Source organism: Aphelocoma coerulescens, chromosome 1, assembly GCF_041296385.1.
Source record: "Aphelocoma coerulescens isolate FSJ_1873_10779 chromosome 1, UR_Acoe_1.0, whole genome shotgun sequence".
NCBI classification, from domain to species: Eukaryota; Metazoa; Chordata; class Aves; order Passeriformes; family Corvidae; genus Aphelocoma; species Aphelocoma coerulescens.
Genome location: NC_091013.1, coordinates 11,106,453 through 11,118,226, shown reverse-complemented (window position 1 = coordinate 11,118,226; position 11,774 = coordinate 11,106,453). Strand labels below are relative to the sequence as shown.

Sequence of the window (11,774 nt, the reverse complement as noted above, 5' to 3'; positions counted from 1 at the left end):
CTCGTCCTCCTCGTCCTCCTCCTCCTCATCCTCCTCCTCGTCCTCCTCATCCTCCTCCTTGTCCTCCTCATCCTCCTCCTCGTCCTCCTCATCCTCCTCCTCATCCTCCTCCTCGTCCTCCTCCTCCTCGTCCTCCTCCTCGTCCTCCTCTTCGTCCTCCTCCTCGTCCTCCTCCTCGTCCTCCTCCTCGTCCTCCTCCTCGTCCTCGTCCTCGTCCTCGTCCTCCTCCTCCTCCTCCTCCTCGTCCTCCTCATCCCCCCCCCCTAGATTCTACATCATCCATGTCTTCTGCCAGAGCACTAACACGAGGCTCGAGTTGCTCAGCTCCTTCCAGGACATACCATTTCTGCAGTCGAGGCAGGATGATATCACATACACGTGCCTCATGGAGCAGCTCATCAATAAATTCATCCACATGCATCAGCTCAAGTTCCCCATTTCTGTTCTGACATTTTATTTTCCGATAGTCATCGTACAGTGGTTCCAGGTACTTGTAGCAGTCAATGGCAGTGCCTGTCAATCTCATGTACAGCGCTCCAAGCATTTGAACATACTTGAAGTCCTCGTTCTTTATGAAGTCCATGATGATGTCCTTCTTGGGCTGGATCTGCAGCAGCTTCAGTGTCAGGCACAAGAAGGGCGTGGGTTTAATGTTCCCTCCATAGACGCCCCCCACGTATTTCAGCTCCATGGCCTTGTCCACCACCAGCTCAGCTGTGAGGCCAAAACACTCCTTCCAGTACTTGGACTCATAGATGCGGGTGCGGATGATCTTCTCCACCAGGTACTGCGGGTTGGTGCTGTGGATGCTGTGCGCGTCCCTCACTGTGTGGTTGGCCATGACAGATGCTGGACAGCCCCACTCGCAGCTCCAAACTCAGCTCTCCTCAGTTCCCCTTCCGTGAAGAGCTGTGCCACCTTCTGCCTCCTCCTTGTCAGTCACTGTGCAGGCCGATTTGGTCTTGGGTTTCCTTTTCTGAACAGGGGTGACTGCTACCCGCTTAGGCTGTCCTGGCTCAGTGATGGTTTGTGTGGACACAGCGCCTGTTTTGTTTTCTTTTCCCTATGGCTCGGCTGGTTTGAAGGTAAACCAGCGGGAGAAATGGTGGTCAGGGTGGTGGTTGCAGTCCTGGTGAAGCGATGATTGCAGTCCTGTCAAAAGCAGTGGTCCTCTTGTGGAAGGTCTGGTCCTCCTCTGGATCTGTCCAGTGGTGGTTGCTCTAAGTCCCCAAAGTGCCCAGATTATATATGGTCAGATTCAGGCAGGAAGGTTCAGTATCTCCCCTGGGGCAAGGAATTTCACAATGTAATGATGTAATCCTATGAGTCACAGGGTATTTTGGGTACTCCTTGATGGCCTAGGTCGATACAGCTGCCCATTGGGGCCTTTGAGCCATTATGGGCCATTGGCAGAGATAAGTCCCTTAGGCCGGTGTGGCTGTCACAGCTGAATACATTTGTGAAGACAAAGAAACACTGGCCTGCTGAAGGGTTTGATCTTTCCCTTATCTGACACCTGGCTTGCAGCCTGGGGGGTCGGGTGTGCCCCGGGCAGCTGTTGCAAGACACCCACCATTAAGTGTTCATCAGGAATAATGCAGTGGGGCTAGAATTCAGAGTTTAGTTACACCCCACGTTGTAACCCAGCACACTAAACAATAGATTAAGTGCAAAGAGTGGAAATAGAAGTGACAAGACTGCCCACCAGAGGTTTTAGTAGCTCTATTGCCAGAAAATCCTGTGCAGTGGCCACGGGCACAAGACTTGCTGTGTGGCTTTTGCACAGCACAGGGGTCACTCCTGGCTGCTGCGACCTGGGGAGCTGGTGAGCAGGGCTGACCCTGGTGGCACTTCCCCCTGCCTGGGACCAGTGTCTAGTCATCTTACAGGCTTCAGCAGGCTGAGGAGAGCAGGTTGTGGGGGTGTCACTGGTGAGGGTGTGTGTATACCCCATTTCACCGTTGGCTTCAGGTGTGTTGGCAAAGCAGAATTGAGGCCTGCTGGTGGGAGGATGATGATGGTCTGGTTACTGAAATGATGAAGCTGTCAATCCCTCGCTCCAGTCACCCTTTCTGCCTGACATGGACCTCCCACAACAGTAGTGCACACAGGATTTACCCCGCTCCTGCCCAAGCACGAGCCTCAAACAATGCTACAAATTCTGCATTTATTGGACAACAATTCTATTCTTATATTAACTTCCTCAGGGAAAACTTTTGCTTGTTGTGTTCCTAGTAAATGCAACTCAGAAGGAGTTTTACTTTGATTTTAAGAGGAGGAAAGTTACTGGCTTTTCAGCCTGGAGAAGAGAAGGATCAGGGACACATTAGTGTGGCATTCCAGTAACTTAAGGTGGTTTATGAAAAAGAGGGGGAGTGTCAGAGACTGAAATATTATATTTTATGACTTAAACATTTTCTTGAAGGACTTTAAAACTGTATTACAAAAGCTGCAGAGAAGACTACTACACCCTGAATGGGGCCCTGACTGAGGCCTTACACCGCTCGCTGATGAAGATAAGATAAAATAACAGCTCAGGGCTGGGGACATTCACAAAGCACAGCCTTAACACCTCCAAGGTGGAGACCACAGCTCCAGGGCTATCAGCTGCCAGGCTCACACAGACCCTGAACCAAAGGGTGGAGGGAGGAGAGGCTTTGGGTGTCTGGGAAAAGCCTCTGGTCAGAGATGCAGTGACTGCCCATCCTCCACTGTGCAGAGGAGCCCAGCTGAGGGGTCCTCACCGGGGGGGGGAAGCTCATCCACAGCAGAAGGGGTGACATGGCCCATCACAGGGGCCCCCTCAAAGGGGTCCCCAGAGCCTGCACCAGACACCAGAGATGGTGCAACAGACCCTCAGTGTTGCAAGGGACAGTGTCAAGCCGGCCCCTGCAAGGGAGACACGAGGGCGTTCCCGCCTGGCCCACAGCGGATATTAATCCACGGGATCTGCACTCTTTGGCGTGTGGCGGCGTGGCCACGGCAGCCATGGGGGACCCTCACCACCAGCAGACCAGATGGAGGGGAGCAACGAGATGTCATTGGGACCCTTGGATGGGTGATATGCTTCCACCTAACCCCTGTCACCTCTCCCTGTTCCCCCACCCACCACACACACTTCTTTTTCCTATTTCTTTCTCTCTTTCTTTTCTCTTCCCTTCTCTTTGCCTCTCTGTTAAATAAAATACATCAATTTTTTGGCATCAACATCTAACCTCGTTTGGTTTTAATCTCGTTTCTGGGAATATTTTTAACCTTCTAAGTTCTTTCTGGTTTATGCTCAGAGACTTAGCTTGCTTTGCTTTCCTGGGTCTAAACCAGATTGCAACAGGGAGGAACTTCTTATATGGGGACAGAGTGACAGGACAAGGGGCAATGGTTTTAAAGTGAAAAAAGGCAGGTTTAGATCAGATCTTAGCACAAAATTCTTTACTGTGAGGGTGGTGAGGCCCTGGCACAGTGTCGCGGGTTGGGTTTGTAACCGGGCAGAAACACCAATTTAGTGTAGTGGTTTGGTCTAAAATACTCATTACTGTTTATCTTCTGTGAGATAAGAATTAGGAGAAATACTGGGCAAAGCGAGTATTAGGTCATAAGTTAAGTAGCATGATAGTGAGAAACTTATATTGTAATTGTACTGAACTACCTAGGGGTGGAATATGGCAGAAGTTGAATGCAATTTTGATAATAACTCTTAAATGTGTCTTCACAGAGGCGAGGGGTGGAGAATGTCATAGGTTAGCAAGCATAGTCCCGGAAGGGATATCCTTGCTAAGGGGTGCTTACAGCTTCCTCTGGGACCTGATAGAACCTATCAGCTGGCCAGTTTGAATATGGACAATTCTTTAAGCCACTTAAAGTTGTGACCGCCTCTGTGATCCACACTTAAGAATAGACAAACTCCCCCCTCAAGCTCTCTCTCGTTTCCGGCGCTGGGACAGGTGGCTGCAGGCCCCGTGCAGGGGCCAGCGGGCCCGGCCAGGCCCTGCTTGGGCCAGGCTGGGCCGGGCCATGGCCAGCCTGGAGCCATGGGCCTGTTCCAGCCATGGAACCCCCCCCCACTGCCTTGCCGTGGGCAGCCGGAGCGGCTCGGAACCCCCCCCTCCACTGCGGCCGAGATTCAGCAAAGCGGCACCTCTGTCCGGCAGAGGCCAGGTGACCAACTGCGATAAGCCACATTCCAGCTGCAAGGCCGAGGTGAGATTAACCCTTTTATTGCTGTGAAGAGCTGAAAACCTGAGGGAAGAGAGAGAGGAGATGCTTAAAGCTGAAAGTCTGTTGTGAAGCTATGATATATCAGAGTATCCTGTTGTAATTTCATGAAGATATGGGGGGTGGAGTGTTCAACTCATAAGCAGAAGCACCTGCGCTGAGATAGGCAGATGCTGATGCAGCTGTAATTTCATGAGAAGTTTGGACAGAGAGAGATGAACCAGATGAACCAGATGAGGACTTTTTGCTCCAAAGAGGAAAGGAGAAAAACCTCAATTCCTAGAGATGCTTCCAGAGATAGTTTTAAAGATGAAGATGACCCTTTGCTCCCAGGGAAGGAGAAGGGCCTCTGTTTTTCTTTGTTTCTGAACAGCTCAACCTTAAAATTGTACCCCAGAAAACTTTCAAGAGTGGACCCTCGAAAGCAGTTGCGGGAAAAGCTGCAAGTCGGGGGAAGGGACTCACATCGCAAGCAGAGAGACTCCTCTTCCTGAATGGACTGAACAATATTTGGAAGTGGGTGGCTGTCTCGGTGTGATACTGTTTTCATAGCATGAGCAAAAAGAGACTTCTCTTTCTAAATGGACTGAACCAGGTTATTATGGAAGTGGTAAACAGACTGAACATCTTAAGGGTTGTCTTTACATTGTCAGTGGGAGACGGGAGGAAGGTGGGGGGAGGAGGAGAGTTCTAAAGGTGGTATAATTTTTTTTCTTTTCTTCTTTTAGGTCTGTTAATAAACTTCTTTATATTCATTCAAGTTGGTGCCTGCTTTGCATTTCTCCTAATTCTTATCTCACAGAAGATAAACAGTAATGAGTATTTTAGACCAAACCACTACACTAAATTGGTGTTTCCGCCCGGGAACAAACCCAACCCGCGACACACAGGTTGCCCAGGGAAGCTGTGGGTGCCCCATCCCTGCAATGTGTTCAAGGCCAGGTTAGATGGGGCCCTGAGCAACCTAGTCCTAGTGAGGGAGGGCAGGGAGGGAGGAGCAGGGAGGTTAGGAGCAGATGACCTTTGTCCTGCGTTGAAGTATATTTTATTACCATCCTCATGAGCTGTTGAAATCAGGTGGGGCAGTGTTTCCTTGCCTCCTCCCCCCAGACTATCCTGCTGTTAATGGCCCATCATTGTCCTGCTGCATGACTCAGAGATAACTCCCTCCGGACTATCTTCTGTTAATGAGCCTAATCAACACTTGGCTTCATGACTCATTACCCCATTGTGAGATGCTCCACCCAGAGGGAGGAACCAAGCATCCCATCGTGGATGTAATCTGGGACTCTGAACACCAGAGACACTCTTTCCACTGGATTTCCAGAGGACAGGAGCTACACAGCCACCACTGGACCTTCTGAGGAAGAGCAGACCCCTTCTACTACAGGATCACCACTTCAGAGGACTGCAGCCACCATTCCACCAGACTGCTACCACTACCCTGCCTAACAGGGACTCAGGTTGTATCTTGACTCTGTCAGTGTTTTTTTTTACTTTCTTTTCCTTTTCTTTAATTTCCATTAAATTGTTATTCTGACTTGGTGCTTCCCACTGGTTTGTTTTCAAACTAGTACACCTTTAAGGTCCCTTCCAACCTAATTCATTCTATGATTTCATTACTTTAAATTCTACAAGACACATCAACACTTTCCTGACAATTTATAAGCTCTGAAAGGAATGAGGGACTTGTCTTTACAAACAAGCTGTGGGACTGCTGGAAAATAAAACTAGTACTGGGAGATAAAATAAACAATGGGAAGGATTCCACTGATTGATGAATGGAAAGAAAGATATTTGTCTTTACAAATAAACTATAGGTCTGCTGATAAATGAAATTGGATATTGAGAGATGAAAGAAACAATGGGAAGAACCATAAATTCCATAAGAATTAAAATAAAGGGGGAGTTATACATTAGAAGGGAGTCTTAGGTATGAGGCGTTTCAGGAAGCCTGTACCTCTCAAGTACCTCAGCCAATGGGGAAAGAGAGAGGGAAATGCAGTCAGAAATTAGGATAAATAGGAGGCTGTGCCCTTCAAAAATTTGAGAGACCCCAGGGGAAATGCCCCATGGCCTCTCCCTTTATGTGAATAAAGTAACAGGATTCCTCTGTCTCGTTCTTGAACATAAACCTCTGGTGTTTGTGGATTAATTTTCCTGACAGCTCCTTTCACCCAGCACTGAAACATGGCTGCATCTTTTCTATGGAATGAAGCTGGAGTTTAAAGCAAAGGCATCTATTTGTTGGTATCTGCGACTGCATCTCTATTTTTGCAGCTAAACAAAACTATTGATGCCATTTGATAGCTTAAGAACCTCATTAAAAAACTATAAAGGAATAGATTATTGTTATTTATAATTTAATCATGATTTAAGACAAATAAATATCTGTAAATCAAAAGATGTCTAGTCATTACTTTTGTTGTATTTCTTCTTGTGCTTTTCCCATCTTTTAGCTGAAGGACAGGAAAGGATTTTAGTTTCCCCTGACAGTGCATTTTTTCTTTAAGGACAGGCAAATGAAAAAAAAAAAATAATACCCAGGATGAAGAGCTGGATGTAACAGCTCTGATCCAGGGAAATATCTTAATTCAAAAAAGGATTTTAACTGTGTTTTAACATTACCATCAGCTTCAGTGAGAAAGAAGTAGGTGTGTTTCCAGAATAAAGAATCAGCTTTGAACAATTTGCATGCTTAGTCCTTCTCCCTAGGAGGGACAGGAGCTCTGAATTCCTTGCTGAATGAGAACAATGAATATGCAGATCCAGCACAGCAGCCTCTTAAGTCCTTTCAGGAGACCTGGTAAAAATAGACAGATCAAATAGAAGTAGAGGAAATCTCAGTGCGTATCTCACATCACTGGCTCTTTGAAATACAGAGTGCCTGAAGCAAAGTGAGAACAGTAAATGTAAGGACAGGATGGCAAAACTGGAGTAAGAATTTTTCAGGAAAAAAAAGTTTGAAAGAGTAATAAATGTTTCATTGCCTTAAATTCTAGAAGGAGTTTAATCAATAATGGGAAAGGTACCAAAAATTTCTGTACCTCAGTATTGATTCTTATGTTATATTTATCCTTTGAAAGGCACTAGCAGGTCATTACTGAATTAGATAGAAGAGCCCTGAAAAGCTGAGGACTTTTATCACCCTCAAAATTTGTCACTCAAGATCACAGGGAACGTTTATTTTTGGAAAACCACTCGTTCCACCTAGTATGTAAGGGAGAACAGTCCCAGCTGTCAGACAGCAAACCTGATGTTTCTGTTGCTGTCTGTAAGGGTTCATACATCATCCTTTATGTTTGAAAAGAAGATTATTTTACTAGCCTAACAAATAGTTTATTAATTTACTTTGTCTTTTCAGTTAATAATTACCCAGCATTGCACCATTAGCAGATTTGTGACCTTCTTTATTACAATTTTATGTAAAACCTTTGGCATTTACATGTTGGACTTTGTATAAATAAACTCTGGACTAACCAGAGACTCTGTAAAAGAAAACAAATACCATCTGAATGGCTAAAAATTTCCCCCTCCCCTGAGGAAACGTGACAAACTCTGCATTTGTGTGAGTGTTTTCAGGGCTTGGACTGTTCATTCCCGGGTTTCCCACATGGACCCTCAAGCCAAAGGACAATGTGCAGCCCTGTTGTAGCAGCAGTAGCCAAAATTCCCATTGTGCAATGTTTATTTTACAACTTCTCTATATTAGCTTGCCAGCCAGCCTTCTGTTTAATTACAGTTTAAACTTAAATGCTTTAAAAAAAGAAAAAATCTCTATCCCTTTTTCAGTATTTCATTTCAGTGCCCTCTCTGTTTTATGAGTACATTTTCTTAGGCCTTCTTTTTTTCTTCTATTACTTTATGAGGAAAACAATATTATCTTTGAATATTAAACATACAGTAGGACATAAAGAACAACGAAATCCCCAAATTAAGCTTTCTATCTTGTTATGATTTACAACTCCATTTCAGTTTTTCCCCTAATAGCCTACCAGGATCATGATAAACTGCTCCAGATAACCCCTTTCCATCAACAGAGATTAAATTACTGTGTTGGGGTTAAAACCAGGAATTAGGGAATGATAAATTAAAACCTTGACAGTTCATAAGGAATTCCTAGAAAAGATGACTCTGTGAATGAGATTAAGGGGAATGTGCTATGAAGGACTAGGCAGCACCGCAGTGGGCCAGCCCCCTAACTGTGTTTAGCTGTACCTGGTGAGGCACCAGCAAATAGCTCCACCTAGATCCTGTGAATAAAGCAAGACCAAACTGGCTAAATTAATTCTGTATTATACTGGGGAGTTGTGAAGATCAGAAAAAAGAAAAGAAAAAAAAAAAAAACAATGCCCCTGTAGTGGATCTGTTCAAATTATCACTTACTTATTTACTTTCTGTGAGATAAGAATTAGGAGAAAGCAAAGCAGGCACAAAACTTAAAAGAATACAAAGAAGTTTATTAACAGACCTAAAAGGAAGGAAAAAAAAAAAAAGTCACACCACACCTTCAGAACACTTCTCCTCCCCCCACCTTTCCCCCTTCTCCCACTGCAAAAAAACAATCCTTGAGATGTTCAGTCAGTTTACCACTTCCACAATAACCTGTTCAGTCCATTTAGGGAGAGGAGTCTCTCTTGCTCATGCTATGAGACATCTCCACAAGAAACAGTTCTCTCATGGCTTCAGTATCACGAGACAGCTGCCCAGGTTGGTTCTCTGCTCGTGTGTGAGAGTCCCTTCCCCCAACTTGCAGCTTTTCCCACAACTGCTTTTGAGGGTCCAATCTTGAGCTACTGGGGTACCATTTTAAGGTTGAGCCATTCAAAACAAAGGTTCTCCTCACCCGTCTCTGGGAGCGTCTTCATCTCTAAGAATAGAGGCCCTCCCCCTTCCCTGGGAGCAAAAGGGTCCTCCTCATCTTCATCTCTAGGACTATCTCTGGGAGCATCTCTAGGAACTGAGGTCTTCTCCTTCCAGTTGGAGCAAGAGTCTTCATCACTTCCATCTCTCCCTGTTCAAACTTCTCATCAAATTACAGCTGCTTCAGCATCTGCTTATCTCAGAGCAGGTGCTTTTGCTCACTACTGCAGTCTGAACGCTCCACCCCCCATGCTTTCATGAAATTACAACGGGTACTCTGATATATCATAGTCCATCACCACCATAGCTTTACAACAGAATTTCAGCTTTCAAGCATCTCTTCTTTCTCCTCCCCCAGGACCCCAGCTCTTCTTTCTTTACTTAATGTCTGCAGGCTTCATCTGTTCTGGAGGAAACCTACAGCACTAAAAGGGTTAATCTCATCCAGGCCTTGGATGTTCCAGCTGGAGTTCGCTTATCACTGTTGATCACATGATCTTTGCTGGGCAGTGGAGCAGCTTCAGCTGAATCTTCGGCCACGCGGGAGGGAAGGGGGGGTGTGCAGAGCCGGGCCGTGCCATCGGCACGTAACAGGGCTGTGGGGGGGCTGCAGATGGAACAGGGCCACACGGCTCCAGGATGGCTGTGAGCCAGCCTGGCCCGGGCCGAGCAGGGCCCAGCCCAGTTACCTGTCCCAAGGCCAGAAGCCAGAGAGCGCTTTCCCAGGGTTTGTCCATTCTTAAATGTGGACCACATAAGGCGGTCAAAATTCTAAGTGGCTTAAAAAATTGTCAATATTCAAACTGGCCAGCTGATAGGTTCTGTTAGGTCATAGAGGAGCTGTAAGCACCTCTTTGCAAGAAAATCACTTCTGGGACTATGCTTGCTAACCCATGACTGTCCCAAAACTCCTGCCCCCATTGGTTCTTCTTTTTCGCAGGTAAAAGATGATCGGGATGGTAAAAATAGCACGGTGTCTATAATTTATTCAGTTGTTTTTATTTTCGGTTTTGGTGCCCCAGTTAATAGATATGGTGTTCAGGGTTTCTTTGAAGAAAATAATTTCAAACTTTCCCTGCAGATAGGGATTTTTTGACAAGGGCTTTGTGCTGAGTGTCTACTTTAATAATTCTGTGAGCTGTAGTAAAAGAGAATTACAGTAAACCTGAAGCTCAACCACAGCATCTTTTATTTTCTTCCAGTGCCTAATGTCTGTAATTTACATAGAATCTACTCTCAAGACTTTTTTCTCTTTGTGAAAAAAATGCTTCTTTTGCTCTTTTAATGAGACAACTGTTTGCTGCATCTTGTATTATGGACAGGTATTGCTGACAAAGTGGGAAAATTTAATTTGTAGTTTCATTTCTTCTCAGTTTTGAAAGATGTGATTATTTCTGTTGATTTTTTTCTAAAGATTATAGGTCTTCAGGTAGAGAGCTTTGAACAGTAATTATTCCTGTCAGGATGAAAGGGAGAATAAATGGACTTGTAGGTATTTGCTGTTTACTTTGATAATATTCAGCCTTGCTCTAAATGTCTTGTTATTATGTTTACAAGATAAAGTAACCTCTGTGTTTTGGCACCAAATTTTGCTGCCTTTCTTAATGTGCACAGTCCAAGCTGTCAAAGCAAGTAACAGATTGAAAAGGAAGCACTGAAATCTGTAGAAGACCTGGACAAAAAACTCTTTTTCTTACTGAAAAGAGAACTGAGCACATGAACCAAGGAGACTTTTTCCATTAACACTCTTCCCTGAATTTCCATGATTGCAAAGGTGCTTTAGTGCTGAAAATCAGAACTTGCATTAATGTTAGAGCTGATTTATTCCATATTTTCCTATTAAATAAAATTAGCTTCTATAAATAAATAGACCTGCATGTTCCAGGCTAATACCTTTTTACTGCGTGGTGTAATCTCTGTAAGTGCTACAGCTCAGATATTCCAGGAATGCACATGGAACACTGACTGCTGGACACTGTGCTTACTGCATTCTCATAAATATTGCTGTAAAGCATGTTAAGAGTTGTCACACATCCAAATCAGCGCTAGACAGCTCTCAGTAAATGTTTTGCTCGCGTTATGTGGAGCTAAGTTGTTTCAGGCAGAATTACATGAATATCCTAAATTCAGATATCTTCAGATAATATGAAACAAAATACTATTAAAACCTGTGAGATTGTGAGATAGCTGTTTCATTTACCCCGAGGCTCTAATTTGGGGCAGTAACACAGAGGCCATACCTGTGACAAACTGGATTCTTGATGAAGTTTTGGAGGAAGGCAGATTTTTTTATTTCCCTTTGTAGCTTGGTTTTGAAACCTTCTCCTTGTACCTTACACTAAGAATTTTAATGAAATCTATTTTGTGCAGGAGGCTCTGTTTCAGTGTGAAAAATGCCATTGCAGGCTTGATACTGAAGACATGATTTCTTGTGAGCATAAACTCATGCACTAATAAAGTAATAGTTCAGGTGGGACTGCTCTACACAGGCTCAGTCCCAGCAGCCCCACAGCTGTTTGTGGCTGAGCTGATGCATTTCCAATGTGGCGGATAACTGAATTTGAATGGACTGAAGGCAAACATCTTTTACTTTGCTCTTCTCTATGTATTAAGACTTTCCATTTACCTATTTTAATTTCATGAAAACTGGTAAAGATCAGCTGGGGATATTTTATCTGTCCACAGAGGGGGTTATGTTT

General features: G+C 44.8%; 1 pseudogene; it reads right to left on the bottom strand.

The window, feature by feature from the left end:
* Positions 1-250: 250 nt before the first annotated feature.
* On the bottom strand, positions 251-1,352 carry LOC138110501 (pre-mRNA-splicing factor 38A pseudogene; annotated as a pseudogene).
* Between the last annotated feature and the right edge of the window lie 10,422 nt (positions 1,353-11,774).